We start from the raw sequence: 18,890 nt of genomic DNA on the forward strand, positions 1-18,890 counted from the left end.
CTGGAAATTTATTATTTTAATTATTTAAAATCTAATGTTAAAAGTATTTTAGTGTTACTGATTTTCCCCTGATCATTGCTTTCTGGTATGTGCTGTTCTCATTTTAATTTTTAGAAAACTCTATAATTTCAGTTTGCATTTTTCCTTTTGTTTGAGGTTTTTTTTTTTAACTTATTTTAATTGGAGTCTAATTACTTTACAACATTGTATTGGTTTTGCCATTCGTCAACATGAATCCGCCACAGGTGTACACGTGTTCCCCATCCTGAACCCCCCTCCCACCTCCCTCCCTGTACCATCCCTCTGGGTCATCCCAGTGCACCAGCTCTAAGCATCCTGTATCCTTCATTGAACTTGGACTGGCGATTCATTTCTTATATCATATTATACATGTTTCAATGCCATTCTCCCAAATCAGCCCAACCTCTCCCTCTCCCACAGAGTCCAAAAGACTGTTCTATACATCTGTGTCTTTGTTTAAGGTTTGTTCAACATAAGGGATACTAATTTCCAAGTGGAAGGACTTTTGTGTGTTCTATTTGTAATTTCTAATTTTATTGAAATCAGAATTTGCTGATGTTTTCCATATGACCTAATACACATTTGTTAAGTTTCATAGGCTTGTGAAAAATAAGAGCATGCTTTATTATCAGGGTGTAGAATTCTACATGTTTCAATAAGATCCACCACACTGAGGATGTGGTTTGGGCTCTATTCCTTCATGTTGTTTGCTCGCTTGATCTGTCTTGTACTGAGAGTGGTGTAATAAAGTCTTCTCTTAGCAGTGTTTCTATGCATTTCCCTCCTATTCCTAAAGTTTTTGCTTTATGATGATGTTTGTTATCTTATTTGATACATAATATTCATTAGTATTATAGTTTCCAAATGGTGGCTTTGGTATGAATTTATGTGCTTCTTTATTACATCCTGTGATTTTTAGCTTAAATGCTACATTGTCTGACATCAAGTTAACTGCTCTTAAGTTTTCTTTTGCTTTCCATAATTCTGTCCATTATTTTGTTTGTAGTCTTTTTGAATTACTTCTTTTAGTTGTGTCTCTTGCATAGAGCATGGAATTAAATCTTGTTTTAAATTTATTTATTTTTAAAATTTATTTATTTTAATTAGAGGCTAATTACTTTACAATATTGTAGTGGTTTTTGCCATACATTGACATGAATCAGCCATGGGTATACAAATTGAAAATGCTTTTCCTTCTAATGGTTAAGTTCATTCATATTTATTGACATATTTATATAAATCTCAACTTTATTATAATGTTTTATAATTTTTTTATTTTGTTGTAATTTCTATTGTTTTCTCTATCAAATGTAGTTAACTTTGTATTTCACTTCATTTCTTTTTAAGATTTTTATCAACATTATTTTCATTGTTTCTTCTTTTTTTTTTATTATTTTCTGTTTGTTCTTAAATTTCTAATACACACTTTTTATAATACACACCAATAATTGTTTACACATTCATCTATTTCCATGTGTAGTGCTATCTTAAAATTTTATTCTGCCCTCTTTTGTTTCTGTGAGGGAGGAATTTTCCTCTGTTGATTTGTGCTGAATTTTATCTTATAATTACTTTGCAGTAATTCTATGGATTGGTTAATTTTTTCCTTGTTACTTCTATGACTTTGGGAAGTTTTACAAGATTCTTAGTTCAAAGGCTCCCCTATCTGTAAGTTTAGCCAAATTCAGATACTTTAGTGGATTATGTTTTGTTTTTGGCTGGAGCAATATTGTACGTCCTCAATTCCTTTGGTATTCTTTTGTTTTACAGAACTCTAAATGTCTCCCTTTTGCTGTTTTCCCTCTCTTCCACTTTTTTTTGCCAAGCCACACTTCTTCCTTTCTTTTAGCCTTTTTTTCCCCAAAAGAGTCTCTGAGCCTGAAGAATGTCTCTTCAAATAGTGTGTACTTTTAAGTCTCTTCCCAGAGACCCATGTGTTGATCTACACAGATATATTTTTAATATTTCTGTACATAAAATGGACTTAGTCTTTTTGGCAGTGGTTTTAAATTGAACTTAGTCTTCATTGACAGCTAACTTCTTTATTTTTCACAGCTTTTCTTAGTCTGTTTTTGCTCATCAAAAAGCTTTGTTATAGTCATGGGTACAGTGAGTTAAAATACAAATTGAAGTGCATTAACATTTTAGAAATTTACTTGAGTAAAAATTTATTTGAATTGGGCAGCATGAACCAAAAGTGATTAGAACTTCTCTGTTGACAGGAGCTGGGGGAAAACTCTTTAGAGAAAAGGCAGAAGCAAAATCAGGAAATAATTGTTATTCTTTACTTGCTAAGTCTCTGAAACATCATGGACTGCCACAAGGCCAGGCTTCCCTGTTCTTCACTATCCCCAGAGTTTGCTCAAACTCTTGTCCATTGAGTCGGTGATGCCATCCAACCATTTCATCCTTTGTCACCTTCTTCCCCTCCTGCTTTCAATCTTTCCCAGCATCAGGATCTTTTCCAATGAGTTGGTTCTTTGTATCAGGTGGCCAAAGTACTGGAGCTTCAGCTTCATCTTCAGTTCTTCCAATGAATGTTCAGGGTTGATTTCCCTTAGGATTGACTGGTTTGATCTCTTTGCAGTCCAAGGGATTCTCAAGAGTCTTCTCCAGTACCATAATTTCAAAGCATCAGTTCTTTGGTGCTCAACCTTCATTATGGTCCACCTCTCATATCCCTACAAGACTACTGGAAAAACTATATAGCTTTGACTATACAGACTTTTGTTGGCAAAGTGATGTCTTTGTTTTTAATAAACTGTCATAGCTTTCCTTCCAAGAAGTAAGTGCCTTTTAATTTTGTGGCTGCAGTCACCATCTGCAGTGATTTTGGAGCCCAAGAAAATAAAATCTGTCACTGTTTCCACTCTTACACCTTTTATTTGTCATGAAGTGATGGGTCTGCAGCCATGATCTTAGTTTATCTGAATGTTGAGTTTTAAGCCAGCTTTTTTACTCTCCTTTTTAACCCTCATCAAGAGGCTCTTTAGTTCCTCTTTGCTTTCTGCCATTAGAGTGTTATCATCTGCATATCTGGAAGTGAAAGTGAAAGTTGCTCAGTCATGATCAACTCTTTGCAACCCCATGGACTACACAGTCCATGGATTTCTCCAGGCCAGAATATAGGAGTGGGTAGCCGTGCCATTCTCCAGGGGATCTTTCCAACCCAGGGACTGAACCCAGGTCTTCCACATTGCACGTGGATTCTTTACCAGCTGAGATACCAGGGAATCCCAAGAATACTGGCATGGATAGCCTATTCCTTCTCCAGTGGATCTTCCTGACCCAGGAATCGAACTGGAGTCTCCTGCATTGTAGGTGGATTCTTTACCAGCTGAGCTATCAGGGAAGCATATCTGAAGTTGTTGGTATTTCTTCTGGCAGTCTTAGAAATTACTGATTGTTAATGGTTGCTTGTCCTTAGGTTTTTCTTGTGTAACCTTAGGATATTTACAAGCTTGAGTTTTGGTTTGTTGATGCAAACACCCTAGGCATTAGAGTCATGTCAGGCAAATGACTTACTAAAAAAAATTATTTTAATAATTTCTCCTTTTTCATACATGATAGATTGACCAAAATTTGATATTACCACCGCTTTTAGTGATCATCAGATTTAAATTGTTCCTATCTCATCATGAAGCTCATAGGTTTTGATGTCAGATCTGAGGAAGAATTGCTTTTGCTTTTTATCCCATTGTTCATCTTGCTTTTGTTTCTCTAAGCACAGTGAAACCATCTGGTGTGTTGCAAATGGCTGCAAATACACAATTAAGGTCTTTGAGAGAACACAGCACACCAGGGAGACTACAATGATGACTATCAAGAGGAGAATACCAAGAGAATAAAGTATATACTGCTTGGCCAGAATCTTCATGAGCCAAACCAGTCCCTATCAAATAAATCAAAGAATGTGCCTGATAGAGTATCAACCTGTTTAGCCAAATAGCATGTTTGCTTCTCTGGTGCATCAGATGGTAAAGTATCTCCCTGCAATGCCGGATACCCGGGGTCAATCCCTGGGTCAGGAAGATCCCCTAGGGAAGGGAGTGACTACCCACTCCAGTACTCTTTCCTGGAGAATTCCATGGACACAGGAGCCTTCCAAGCTACAGTCCATGGGGTCGCAAAGAGTCAACAAGACTGATTGACTAACACTTTCACTTTCAGAGGCTTTACCAAGATACAGTAGGAGGTATTTGCTATGGCACAGACTCCTTCTTATTCAGCCAACAAGTAATCTAAAGGAATTCTGTTATCTAAAACCACATTATTATCTAAAATAATGCCTGTTTTTAAAAAAACACACCAGGCTTCTCTGGTGGCTCAGTTGGTAAAGAGTCTGCCTGCAATGCTGGAGAATTGGGTTCAGTCCGTGGATCAGGATAAATGGCAACTCCAGTATTCTTGCCTGGAGAATTCCATGGACAGAGGAGCCTTGTGGGCTACAGTCCATGGGGTCACAAAGAGTCTGACATAACTGAGTGACTAACACTTCACTTTTTTTTTTAAATTTTATTTTATTTTTTAACTTTACAATATTGCATTGGTTTTGCCATATATCGAAATGAATCTGCCACAGGTATACATGTGTTCCCCATCCTGAACCCTCCTCCCTCCTCCCTCCCCATACCATCCTTCTGGGTCATCCCAGTGCACCAGCCCCGAGCATCCAGTATCGTGCATCAAACCTGGACTGGCGACTCGTTTCATATATGATATTATACACATTTCAGTGCCATTCTCCCAAATCATCCCACCATCTCCCTCTCCCACAGAGTCCAAAAGACTGTTCTATACATCAGTGTCTCTTTTGCTGTCTTGTATACAGGGTTATTGTTACCATCTTTCTAAATTCCATATATATGCATTAGTATACTGTATTGCTGTTTTTCTTTCTGGCTTACTTCACTCTGTATAATAGGCTCCAGTTTCATCCTCCTCATTAGAACTGATTCAAATGTGTTCTTTTTAATGGCTGAGTAATACTCCATTGTGTATATGTACCACAGCTTTCTTATCCATTCATCTGCTGATGGACATCTAGGTTGCTTCCATGTCCTTGCTATTATAAACAGTGCTGCAATGAACATTGGGGTACACGTGTCTCTTTCAATTCTGGTTTCCTCAGTGTGTGTGCCCAGCAGTGGGATTGCTGGATCATAAGGCAGTTTTATTTCCAGTTTTTTAAAGACTCTCCACACTGTTCTCCATAGTGGCTGTACTAGTTTGCATTCCCACCAACAGTAACACTTCACTTTTAAAACCATAATAGCAAGAGAGCCTAGGCCTTTTGCTGTGCAACTGTTACCTTTATCAGTAGACTCAGCAGTGGTTGCCAGCATTAAGAAGAACTTTCTATTTGTTTGTACTAACTCCAAATCAAGGGGAAAGGGCCTATCAAATGACATTCATCTAGGGGGTTAACATCTGCTGGTAAAATTGTTTTGGTTGACTGTATAAATTCATAAATTCAAAGAAGTGGACCAATGTTGAGTTTCTGAAGTATTAGGAAGGGATATATATATATATATATATGCAATAGATCTTGTTTTTTATTCCCAGGCCAGACTTAAATTGAGGCAAGGAATAGGGATATATGGATTTAGTGTTTTAATTTATAAAAGAGATGTGTGGGAAAATTTAGGCATACAGTGGCATTGAGATTCCAGTGAGATTACTTAGAGTCATGCCACCAATACTTTTTCATAATTTGGATCATTTTATCTGGGCCATGATTAGTTCCAGAATGTAAAGCTTTGAGTAATGACATTTTTAAGGACTCAAGAAAAACCAGGCTGCTCTCCAGGCCCTCAGTGAGACCGCATTTAATATTCAATTTGCAACCCTGTTGGTATCAGCATTATTGTTCTAGCTCAGAAGTCTGGTTTTGTCTTTTATATAAATTATCATAAGTAATTTGGTTAGAATCAATCTTATGGAGTTTATTCAAGTTGTGTATTGGAACAGCTCTACTGCTGGCTGATTTAGCATGGAAGTCTGCTAGAGCATTTCCCTGATATTCATGTTCTGTTTTTCCAGGATGAACTTCAATTTCAATCATTTTAATTTGGTTAGGCAATAGAAAGGCAGAAGGCAATTCCTTTACTTGGGGTCCTGCTAGAAGTGAAGATCCCTGTCTGTTTCCATAACATACCAAAGTCATGGAACACCCTAAAGGTATATTTTCTATGGGTGTAAATGTTTATTGATTTTCTTTTGGATAGATGACAAGCCCAAGGGTGAACATGTAATTCTACTGGTTAAGCATATTAAAACTGGGGAAAGATTTCTTTTACTAATCTTTCTTATTGAGTTGTTACAACATATTCTGCTTGATATTTCCCTTCTTCATTCTTAGCATAAGATTCATGGGCAAAGAGTATCAAATCTTGGTTTTCTGAAGGTGTGTCTTGTTAGTCTATGTCAGAGGTCAAGAACCTTGATACCACATCTGTAGGGTTACTGTGATGGGTAGTACCACCAGACAAGGGTAGAAGGGTTAGTAGGGTTGAGAAAGTTGCAGGACTCAAGATAGGGGTTAAAAAATGAAAGCAGAAAGAGCTCGTATAATTCAACTTGCTGAAAAATGTTGAGTTTGTTGTAAGTTTAGTAGATTCTCAATGACATGAGGTACTTGTACGTATAAGTCACATCCTAAAAATTCAGTTGAAGCTTCCACTAATTTAGCTGCTGTAGCTACTGCTTTCAAACAGCTTGAATATGTTTGGGCTACAGGATCTAATTGAAAGTAAGCTACAGGTCTGTTTTCCTCCATAATCTTGTGTTATAATTCCTAGAGGCTAGTTTTCATGCTTGTGGATAAATAAGGTAAAAGGTTTTGTATTATTCGGGAACCCTAGGGCCAAAGTGTTTGGTAGGGCTAGACTAAAGACTTGCTTATGAGTTTGTTCCCATGGTAAAGGCTCTGGAACTGAGTTTAGTATCAACTCATGCAGGGGGGTGAAAATCAGATAAAAATTTGGAACCCAAGATCTATAATATCTTTGGGTTTTTTAGTTAGAAATTTTCTTAGTTAGTTATAGGTCTAGGGAAGTATTAGATAGGCTTTATTCTTTCATATGAGAAGGGAATGACTTTTATAGTCAAATTATGTCTTAGGTAGTGGATCTTATCTTTTGAGAATTGAAGATTTTCCTTGGAGGCCTTATGGCCTTTACAAGCTAATTGCTATAATAAATAAACTGAATCTATTTCTGAGTCCTCTCTTGTAGGGGAACATAGCGATAAGTCATCAACATATTGAATGAACATATAGTTCTTAGGGAACTATAAAATTGCCAAGTCTTGATATAAAGCCTATGGAAAATAGGATGGGGTTTCAATGAATGCTTGTATTATTACAGCCTATGTATATTGTTAGTTTTATTGATTCTCTTTGTCAACTGGGATGCTAAAGAAAGCAAATCTTAATAAAGAAAGCAGAGTAAACCATTTTGAGTCTGTAGTTACATTAGATAAATATGTATTGGGGTTTGGAAACTTGGCATCATGACTTTACTAACTGCAGGCAAATGTTCAGTCTTGTCAATTTGGTTTTTTAATGGTAAGGTCAGGGTGTTACAGGGACTAGTGTGTGGAATTATAAGTCCTTGCTTAATTAAGTCTTCTACAATTGGTGAGAGCCCGCAGATAAATTCTGGTTTTAGTGGATGTTGAAGAAATTTAGGCAAGAGCTTGTAATGATCTGTTTGGATTTTTATGCATTCCACACTCTTAATTTTGCCTATGTGGGTTGAGGAAGAAGCTCACAGGCATTTGGGTACTTTAGAGAGATTGAGAATATCATATTTCAGAGCCTCAGTTGCATCAATTTCTGCTTCCAGAGAGCAAAGCAGCTCAGGAGAGTCAGGAAATTTGGAGATTATTTCTTCTTCTGAGTTAAATCTTATATGACTCCTTATTTAGAAAGCAAATCTTGAGTAAGTCAGACAGAGAAAAACAAATATCATATGATATCATTTATATGTGGAATCTAAAAAAATGATAAAGTAAACTTATCTATAAAACAGATTCATACTTAGAAAACAAACTTGTGGTTACCAAAAGGGAAAGGTAGGGGGTCGGGATAAATTAGGAGGTTGGGATTAACATACATATACTATGATATATAAAAGAGGTAATTAACAAGGGCCTTCTGTGTAGCATGGGGAACTACACTCAATAATTTATAATAATTTATGTGTGAAAAATCTGAAAACATATATATATGTGTAACTTAATCACTTTGATGTACACCTGAAACTAACACAACACTGTAAATCAACTGTACTCAAATATAAAATTAAAAAAAAAAATTTTTAACAGAAAAGAAAGCAAATCTCATCCTAACCATTTACTGGGGCAGTGTCATGCATAAGGAACTCCCCAGTGTCATCTGGACTAGTTTAGGCACAGGAATCATTTTAATTTTGTTATAAACCCCCACTGTGAAAATATTCCCTTTACTACAGGTATTTTCTAATTAAAAAATATTTTATATTGGAGCATAGCCAATTAACAATGCTGTGATAGTTTCTGATGAACAGGGAAGGGACTCAGACATACATATACATGTATCCATTCTCCCTCAAACTCCCCTCCCCTCCAGGCTGCCACAAAACATTGAGCCATACACTAGGTCCTTATTGATTATCCACTTTATCTTTTTATTGACAGATAATTGCTTTACAATGTTGTGGTGGTCTCTGCTATACATCAAATGTGTATCAGTCATCATATATATATATATATGTATATGTATGTGTGTGTGTGTGTGTATGTGTGTATATATATATATATATATATATATATATATATATGTACTTCCTCCCTCTTGAGCCTCCCTCCCCATTCCATCCTTCTAGGTCTTCACGGAGCTTTTCTATTTTATGAAAGTGGAGTTTAAGGCGGATGAAGTGGCTCTGGTATCCACCAGTACCATATAGGACTCTCCATTAATTTTATCTTAGTTTCCCCCTTTCTCATTTAGAAGAATCATGGGAAGCAGTTTACTGAGGGCTGCTCAGAGCCCCATCTAGGTTTATTAGTATTTCAGTAATCAAAGTTGTTAAGATTTCCCCTGATGGAAAAACAGTCTGAATTAACAGGTGAAAGTGAAAGTCACCAAGTCGTGTATGACTCTGCGACCCCTATAGATTGGAGCCCATCAGGCTTCTCTGTCCATGGAATTCTCCAGGCAAGAATACTGGAGTGGGTAGCCATTCCCTTCTCCAGGGTATCTTCCCAACCCAGGGATGGAACCCAGGTCTCCTGCATTGCAGGCGAATTCTTTATAGTCTGAGCCACCAGGAAAGCCTGGATTAATAGGTGAAGGTTTACCAAAGGGTGGGTTCAGCAGAGGGTGCTGCTTTTTCTAGGGCCTTGGTTGTTTATCATCAAGGCACGCACTTGGGGCACTGTGTTCCTGAGTGGAGGACCTCTAGGTCCTGGCTGGAAATGTGTACGTGAAGTTCCTTTCAAGTCTTGGAGCTGTTGTAACTTCAGGGCCATAAGTGTACTGGCTTTTTAAATTTTATTTTGTTCCAAGGTTTTTACAAACTCAGTTAAGGCTGTTAATTTACTAAGAAGGGTAGTTTCCTCAAGAGGGAGGGGACATATGTATACCTATGGCTGATTCATGTGAATGTATGGTAAAAACCAACAGAATATTGTAAAGTAATTATCTTTCAATTTAAAATAAATTTTAAAAATAAATATAGAAAAAAAAGAAGAGAATCTTCCCAGCCTGGCTTGTATCTCTTTTTTAGACTACTTAGTTAATGCTGGAACCTGCTAATGAATAAGAAAATTGGGATATAAGTGTGTCTGCATTTATTAAAGAACAGCCAGAATGTTTCACAAAAAGAACTTCCAGTTTTGTCTTACAGTCTGAGACTGGTTCATCCTTTTTTGTTCACAAGGTTGAATGATAGACTAGTCAATGTTTTGAGGCTGTTTTTTGTGCACATTTTGGGCTCACCCTGGCAGACTCATTAGTATTTTGCTCTTCTATATCACCCTTGGAATCTTTCCATTTGGCTTCAGCCATCCATTTTCAGGTGTTGCCAGGCCCTAACATCACATGAATTAATTGGGAAGAATCTAGGAGCCCCAGATTAAAAGTGTCAATTGAAATTCTAAATTCTTCATAAAATTTTAGGGAGTCTCTTCAGGGTTGGCAAAATCTTTGATGGTGGGCCTCCATTTGGCTTCTAACCAGGAAAAAAGAGAGTTACATTTGATATTCCAGGCTCAGTGGAAGGCTTCTCTTTAAAAGGCATTTGTTTATTGTATGTTAATCCATATATGTGGAATCTATAAAAATGGCCCAGATGAACCTGTTTCTGGGGAAGAAACAGAGACACAGATGTACAGAATAGATATGTGGACACAGCATGGGAAGGGGAGGGTGGGACAAATTGAGAGAGCAGGACTGACATACATACACTGTTGTGTGTAAAATGGATAGCTAGTGAGAACCTGCTATAAAGCACAGAAATCTTGGCTCCATACTCTGTGATTACCGGGGAGGGGGGGAGACGGGGAGCAGGGAGTTGGTGGGAGGGAGGCTCAAGAAGGAGGGGATATATGTATACATATAGCTGATTCACTTCATTGTACCACAGAAACTAACACAACATTGTAAAGCAACTATGTCCCAATTAAAAAAAAACAGTGTGTGTGCATGAGGGGGAGGCATTTGTTTAACCTTTGTCTCATCATTATAGTGAAAAGGCAGTTGCGTAAGGGAATTAGTAGGTTCAGGGTATTTGAGAAGAGGATGATAAAGGGAAGGAGCAGTTGGAGCAGTCAGAAGTCAAGTTAGTGTATGTTTCCTTACAGATTCACAGTCAACTTGTTGCTTAAGCTTTTCATTTACCTTTTGTAAAGACTCTTTAAAAGAGGGAATTTTCATTTATTTAGGATCTTAGAAGCTTCTGCATTCCAATTAAAGATGCATCTCATTGTTGGGGGAAATTTGGGACCGTTTATTCTCTAGAATACCTCATAAATGGTTAAACTTATCTAGGTTGGTAGTTTCCCTCTTTGGTTGCTGTTCAGTTCAGTTCAATCACTCAGTCCTGTCCAACTCTTTGCGACTGCATGAATTGCAGCAGGCCAGGCCTCCCTGTCCATCACCAACTCCCAGAGTTTACCCAAACTCATGTCCATCGCGTCGGTGATACCATCCTACCATCTCATCCTCTGTCATCCCCTTCTCTGCTTTCCCTCAATCTTTCCCATCATCAGGGTCTTTTCAAATGAGTCAGCTCTTCACATGAGGTGGCCAAAGTATTGAAGTTTCACCTTCAACACCAGTCCTTCCAATGAACACTCAGGACTAATCTCCTTTAGGATGGACTGGTTGGACCTCCTTGCAGTCCAAGGGACTCTCAAGAGTCTTCTCCAACACCACAGTTCAAAAGCATCAATTCTTTGGCACTCAGCTTTCTTTATAGTCCAACTCTCACATCCATAGATGACTACTGGAAAAACCACAGCTTTAACTAGATGGACTTTTGTTGGCAAAGTAATGTCTCTGCTTTTTAATATGCTGTTTGTCATAACTTTCCTTCCAAGGAGTAAGCATCTCTTAATTTCATGGCTGCAGTCACCATCTGTAGTGATTTTGGGGCCCCAAAAAATAAAGTCTGACACTGTTTCCCTATCTATTTCCCATGAAGTGATGGGACCAGATGCCATGATCTTAGTTTTCTGAATGTTGAGCTTTAAGCCAACTTTTTCACTCTCCTCTTTCACTTTCATCAAGAGGCTTTTTAGTTCCTCTTCACTTTCTGGCATAAGGGTGGTGTCATCTGCATATCTGAGGTTATTGATATTTCTCCTGGCAATCTTGATTCCAGCTTGTGCTTCATCCAGCCCAGCATTTCTCATGATGTACTCTGCATATAAGTTAAATAAGCAGGATAGTTCAAGATTATCTTTGGTAAGGTTAATCCACTGATTCAGAAAAATACAAGTTGTTTATCCTTATGATTAGCCAGGGGTTTGGATGAAAGAGTCCCAGATTGTGTGGACTCAGAAGAGCTTATTTTTCTTTTATTTTCATTTTTCCTTCTTGCCTGAGGCCTTGCACTGGACCCAGTCCAACTTAAGTCAGACAGTCCAGTTTCTAATACAGACCCAATCTTACCAGAAATGAGTCAGTTTTTATTCATTTAAGTCAGCTGACTCTGAACTCAGACTAGAGAAAGAAATGATCAAATTAATTTGGAGCTCTTTCAAATGGAAAAACTGTGGAGCTCAGATTGCAGAGGGACTTACAACAGCCTCCAGAAGCAGCAAGAATGTCGTGAGCTCAGCAGGGTCAGTGTATGGTTACAGTGTATGGTCATTTGCATAGTTACTTAATGCTCCTGGAGGCTATTGATAGGAGTCTTGTTTGGGTCCTACTTCTGACATCAGAACTGTTAAAGGATAAACCGCGACATGCTAAAATTTTAGGAATTTGAGAAAATGATGTTTTGAATGAGGTAGCACCAACCCAGAAGTGATTAGAAGCATTCTGTCTAAGGAAACTGAGGTAAAACTTATAGAAAAGAAGCAGAAGCAGAATAAGAAAATTATTGATTCACTATAGCTTAATACAGCCATAAACAGTATTTATTTTAAAACATTAGACATAATAGATTAATAAAATATACAATGAAATTATTTAAAGTCTTCAGTTAAACCCTGAGAGAATAGAAAAAGAGCAGGGGGGGGGGAAATAACCAAAGATCAAATGGAACAAATAGAAAATATTTAACAAGGTTAAGTGTTTTATTCATAGTATATCAATTACCACTCTGTTCATGGGGAATTTGAAGGCTAGATTTACAATACTGAGAATATCAGATTGTATAAAATCTACTATATGCCACCTTCAAGAGCTACTTTGACTATAACAACATAGGTTAACTAAATCGATGGCAAAAGATGTACAGTGCAAACACAAACCAAAGAAAACTGGAATGGCTACATTAATTTCAGACAAAATATATTTCAGAACAAGGAATATTATCAGAGACAAAGAGGGACATTGTATAATCCTAAAGGAGTCAATTCTCTAGAAAATAAAAGCTCTAAATGTATATATTCCTTGTAAAAGAGCTTAAAAAACAAGAGCCCTACACTGACAAATCTAAAAGGAAAAATAAAGAAATCTATAGTTATATTTGGAGATTCCAACATTCCTCTGTTAGTAATTCATATAACAAGGAGCCAAAAATCAGTAAGGATATAGATGACCTAAACCATATTGTCAAGTAACCTTGGCTGCCCTGTAAATAAATCCTTTCTCTGCTACAAACCTCTGAGTCTCAGTGTTTAACTTGCAGCATGTAACCTGACTCAGTAACAGATTCCACCAAACATTTGAAGTACAAATAATACTGATTCTACAAAATCTCTTCCAGAAAATAAAAAAGCAGTAAACTATTTTAAAAAATTTATGAAAACAGAATTACCCTAGTACCAAAGACAAGAACAGAAACCTACAGATCATTCATAAACATAGAGGCAAAAATCCTCAACAAAATAAATGCAAATTCAGCAAAATATAAAAAAGGATAAGGACATCATGATCAAGTGGAATTCATCTCAGGAATTTAAGAATAGTTCTACATTTGAAGAACAGTCAATATAACTTATCATATAAAGGGATTAAATAAGGAAAAGAAAATATGATCAGTTCACTAGATACAGAAAACTATTCAGCAATTTTCAATATCCATTTATGATTTTTAAAAAACAAAACTCTCAGCAAACCCAGCCTTAAAAAGGGCATCTTAGTCTAATAAAAATTGTCTGTGAAAAAACCTGCAGCTATTATCATACTTAATGGTGAGGGATTGAATGCTTTCCCCTACAGTCAAGAACAAGAAAGAATGTTCATTCTCATTGCTTTGATTTAATGTCATTGCTGGACCCAGTGTCCACACCATTCCCAGTGCTCATGTGAGACCTAATCTCCAGCCTCAGTCTCGTATGACATCACAACTGGTTCTTGGGATTCTCTAGAGAGATGTCTCTTAGGAGCATTGACCAAATATATGCAGAGGATCCCATCATGAAAGTCATTGTAGAAAAGCTGCCCCATCCCATGCTGTCCTGGGAGGGGAAAAGGATATTTCAAGAATCTTTTCTCATGGCAGGAATATCTCCCTGCTATCTCTAGGGCTGCCTGTGATCTCAATTGGAACCTCAGGTATGATGCATATTCAGGTTCTATTCTAGAAAAAAAAAAAAAAAAGACCTGGAAGAAGGTCTAACTTGCAGGATGATTCTAGGGTGACTGAAGAACTTAACAACAGAATAACCATATTAAAAACTTGTATAAACCACAGAAAAACTCAATAAAACTTCCAACACTCCATCAATGTGTCCTATGTTTTCCCTGTTAAACCAAACATTCAGTTCAGTTCAGCTGTTCAGTCATGTCCGACTCTGAGACCCCATGAATCGCAGCACGCCAGGCCTCCCTGTCCATCGCCAACTCCTGGAGTTCACTCAGACTCACGTCCATCGAGTCAGTGATGCCATCCAGCCATCTCATTCTCTGTCGTCCCCTTCTCCTCCTGCCCCCAATCCCTCCCAGCATCAGGGTCATTTCCAATGAGCCTCATCTTATTACTGAATCTGGAATAAACAGTGATCTGATGAAAACCTAGATCATAGGCAAGGGTGGAGATGTGACTTTCTGTCAATACTGCAGTTTAGAACTGATGCATGAAAAGCATGATGCTTGTCTATAATTTTACCTACTCATGAAGGAATCCATGCTTTGGGTAAAACATGGTCCAAACCACAGGTGCTTTAATCTTCAGGCTTTTTAATTATCCACAACACATAATACTTTTGTTGAATGCAAGATGTTTAAAAGGTTGGTTATTTAACTATGTAACTACAGGAGGATATATTGTCACTCAATATGCTTTTTTCTCTTTTTTGCAAGAATAACTATCCAACCAAAATGAGCTATCGGCCAGAGCAAGACAGTACAATGGACCACACTCTTGAGGAATGTTGAGGGGAAGCTCCTGTGATAAAGTAACCCTCACTAAAGACCTCTGACATTGATCCTTGATCTCCACCCATCACCATTTTGAGATGGGGAAGTAAGATGAGGCCAGGAATTCACCTGTTCTTCAACCAGGGTGACGCTGCACTACCTGCTTTATTCGTCTACATCCTGGAAGAATTTTATTCAGATTTATGTGCCCTTCAAAAAAGTTTAACCTTACTGAATGAGGTGTAAGTTCTAATTTTGAAGTCTATGATACCATGTTAAATGAGTATAATCTCTCAAAATAGTATAATTGATGTTGTTAAATTAAAAAGAATACTTCTAGCTAATTCTCTCAAACTTAGATATTTAGAAGAGTTTGCAGTTTTTCTTAATTATCCTACAATTACATTTTGATTTTTTTTTTTAAGTTTCCCATATAGAATGCTATAGGACTTCCCTGGTAGCTTAATGTTAAAGAATCCACTTGCCAGTGAAGGAGACATGGGTTTGGTCTGTGGGTCAAGAAGATCTTCTGGAGAAGGGAATGGCTAACCACTCCCATATTCCTGTCTGGAAAATTCTATGGATAGAGGAGTCTGGCAAGCTACAATCCATGAGAGCCCCAATCAGACATGACTTTGTGACTGAACAACAACACAGAATGCTATATTAGCATTAAGTAAAGAAACGGCAATAATGCAAATTCAGTGAAGCTTTTAAAATTTAATATTTTAAAGATTGAGGCACGGTTGATTTATGGTGTTATATTAGTTTCAGGTGTACAACATAGTGATTCAAATTTTTTACAGATTATACTTCATTTAAAGGTATTATATTGGGGACTGCCTTGGCGATTCAGTGGTTAAGACTTTATCTTCCAACGCAAGGGGTGTAGATTTGATCCCTGGTCAAGGAGCTAAGATTCCATATGTTTCATGTCCAAAAAAAGAAAAAAAAAAAAAGAACCAGAAGCAATATTGTAAGAAATTCAATAGACGTTTTTTTTTAATTTTAATTTTATTTTATTTTTAAACTTTACATAATTGTATTAGTTTTGCCAAATATCGAAATGAATCCATCACAGGTATACATGTGCTCCCCATCCTGAACCCTCCTCCCTCCTCCCTCCCCATACCATCCCTCTGGGTCGTCCCAGTGCACTAGCCCCAAGTATCCAGTATCGTGCACTGAACCTGGACTGGCATCTCATTTCATACATGATATTTTACATGTTTCAATGCCATTCTCCCAAATCTTCCCACCCTCTCCCTCTCCCACAGAGTCCATAAGACTGTTCCATACATCAGCGTCACTTTTGCTGTCTCGTACACAGGGTTATTGTTATCATCTTTCTAAATTCCATATATATGCATTAGTATATTGTATTGGTGTTTTTCCTTCTGGCTTACTTCACTCTGTATAATAGGCTCCAGAAGACATACAGATGGCTAACAAACACATGAAAAGATGCTCAACATCACTCATTATCAGAGAAATGCAAATCAAGACCACTATGAGGTACCATTTCACACCAGTCAGAATGGCTGCGATCCAAAAGTCTACAAATAATAAATGTTGGAGAGGGTGTGGAGGAAAGGGAACCCTCTTACACTGTTGGTGGGAATGCAAACTAGTACAGCCACTATGGAGAACAGTGTGGAGATTCCTTAAAAAACTGGAAATAGAACTGCCTTATGATCCAGCAATCCCACTGCTGGGCATACACACTGAGGAAACCAGAAGGGAAAGAGACACGTGTACCCCAGTGTTTATCGCAGCACTGTTTATAATAGCCAGGACATGGAAACAACCTAGATGTCCATCAGCAGATGAATGGATAAGAAAGCCGTGGTACATATACACAATGGAGTATTACTCAGCCATTAAAAAGAATAAAGACTTTTAAAATGATCTACATCAAAAAAATCTTAAATGAAGTTATTATAAAATATTGCCTATATTTCCTGTATGGTACAATATATCTTTGTAGCTTATTTATTTTATAGTACAGTTTTGATATCAGAAACTAAGAATTTAGGGGCACCTTATAGGTGTGAACAGATCATCAGCATACTATTTATACACACATGCATACATTTTCCCTTTCACAATTAAAATAAAATTGAACCTTGCCCCTCAAAAGTCACTTTAAAATAAAACACTATTATTTAATACCTGATTTAACATATTTTATCTCTTAGTAGCCCCATACAATCATTTACAATCCAATAAAAATATAGATACTGCATGTTAGTATTTATGCAATTTTACAAAAGGATGCAATTTTATGTGAAGATGTCTGAACAGTTTGGCAAAATACTCATACTTAATGTGGTCACCGCCGCCGGCGCCAAGTCGCTTCAGTCGTGTCCGACTCTGTGCGACCCCACGGACTGCAGCCCACCAGGCTTCTCTGTCCATGGGATTCTCCAGGCAAGAACACTGGAGTGGGTTACTTAATGTGGTAGGAAGAACCAATGACTGTTCAATAGTGCAACCCATGATCAGAGAAAACAGATGGCCATGGGACACTAAGGGAATTCCTGGGGTCTCCCACTTGCAGTTCTATTTAGAATGAGAGTTAAAATAATTCAGACTTTTCTGAAATTCAGAAGGTTGTGATACTTTCTGAAAATCTCATTAGATTTTAGTGATATGTAACATTCCCAGAGTGGATGAGCAATATTTTATTTCTACATGGATCAACACCAAGGGAAAAGTTAAGAGACTGAAGAAGTTAGCCATATGGGAGTTATTTCCAGTATCCCTGAATTAATTGGTTCTACACTTGTACACCAGACATTCAACTATCACTGTTGGGGACACAAACAAGATACAAGTCCCCAGGCATGGCCTATGAAGGCTATATAAGCCCATAAAAGGCATCATGGAACCAATGGGTTAAACTGTCAAGGAGAGAACAGAGGCCTCCTCCCAAGGATGGGAATTTATAAAGTGTCTGTCTCAAAAGATCTGAAATCGCTTTCTGTTTATTGTCTCATTAATCTCCCAACATCCTTGTGACATGTGAGGACCAATTACCAGCTAAGTATTAGATCTGTAAAGTTGAGTGGCAAGGTGTGAACACTGGGTCCCTCACATTGACTTCCTGGGAGGACTATTTAGTTAGAGGAGTGACGGGTCCTCCCTGGAAAGTGCTCCATTCTAACTGCTATTCATTTAGTCCTCTGCTTGGCCCCACATTTCCTATTGCTTCTTTTCCTTGGAAAATATCATTTAACTATGTCATCTGCAGCTCAAAAACAACTAGACTGCAAAGGTCTCATGGCTCTGGTTTTTGTAATAAGGACTTGTCTGGGGCTTCCCAGGTGCTGTAATGGTAAAGAATCTAACTGCAACACAGGAGACACGATATGTGGATTTGATCCCTGGACTGGGAAGATCCCCTAGAGGAGGAAATGGCAACCCATTCCAGTATACTTGCCTATAAAATCCCATGGACAGAAGACCCTGGTAAGCTTATAGTCCATGGGATCACAAAGAGTCAGACACGACTGAGCAGCTGGGTATTTATGCACAAATGACTGTCTAGGTTTAGACTTAAAAGGTATCAGAAGTTTGTTCCCAGTAAGGGAAAGGAAATAAGAAATTTAGATTGCTTAATGTCTCCAAGAAATCATGCATTGGCTAAATCTCCATACAAAAGCAGAGCAAAATGTCAAATAACTGATTCCTGAATTTGAGCCACCGGGACAACCTAACCAACCAGAGTAACTGCATCCAGAGAAACTGTCCCCAGTGTATCCCCATCACCTGAGGTCATATGTAGACTGCCAACTACGGTACATCATGCAGCTTATTTCACTTAATGTAGTTATTTACTGCTTTTACTTAG

The sequence above is a fragment of the Bos taurus genome, chromosome 8 (assembly GCF_002263795.3).
Source record: "Bos taurus isolate L1 Dominette 01449 registration number 42190680 breed Hereford chromosome 8, ARS-UCD2.0, whole genome shotgun sequence".
Taxonomy (NCBI): domain Eukaryota; kingdom Metazoa; phylum Chordata; class Mammalia; order Artiodactyla; family Bovidae; genus Bos; species Bos taurus.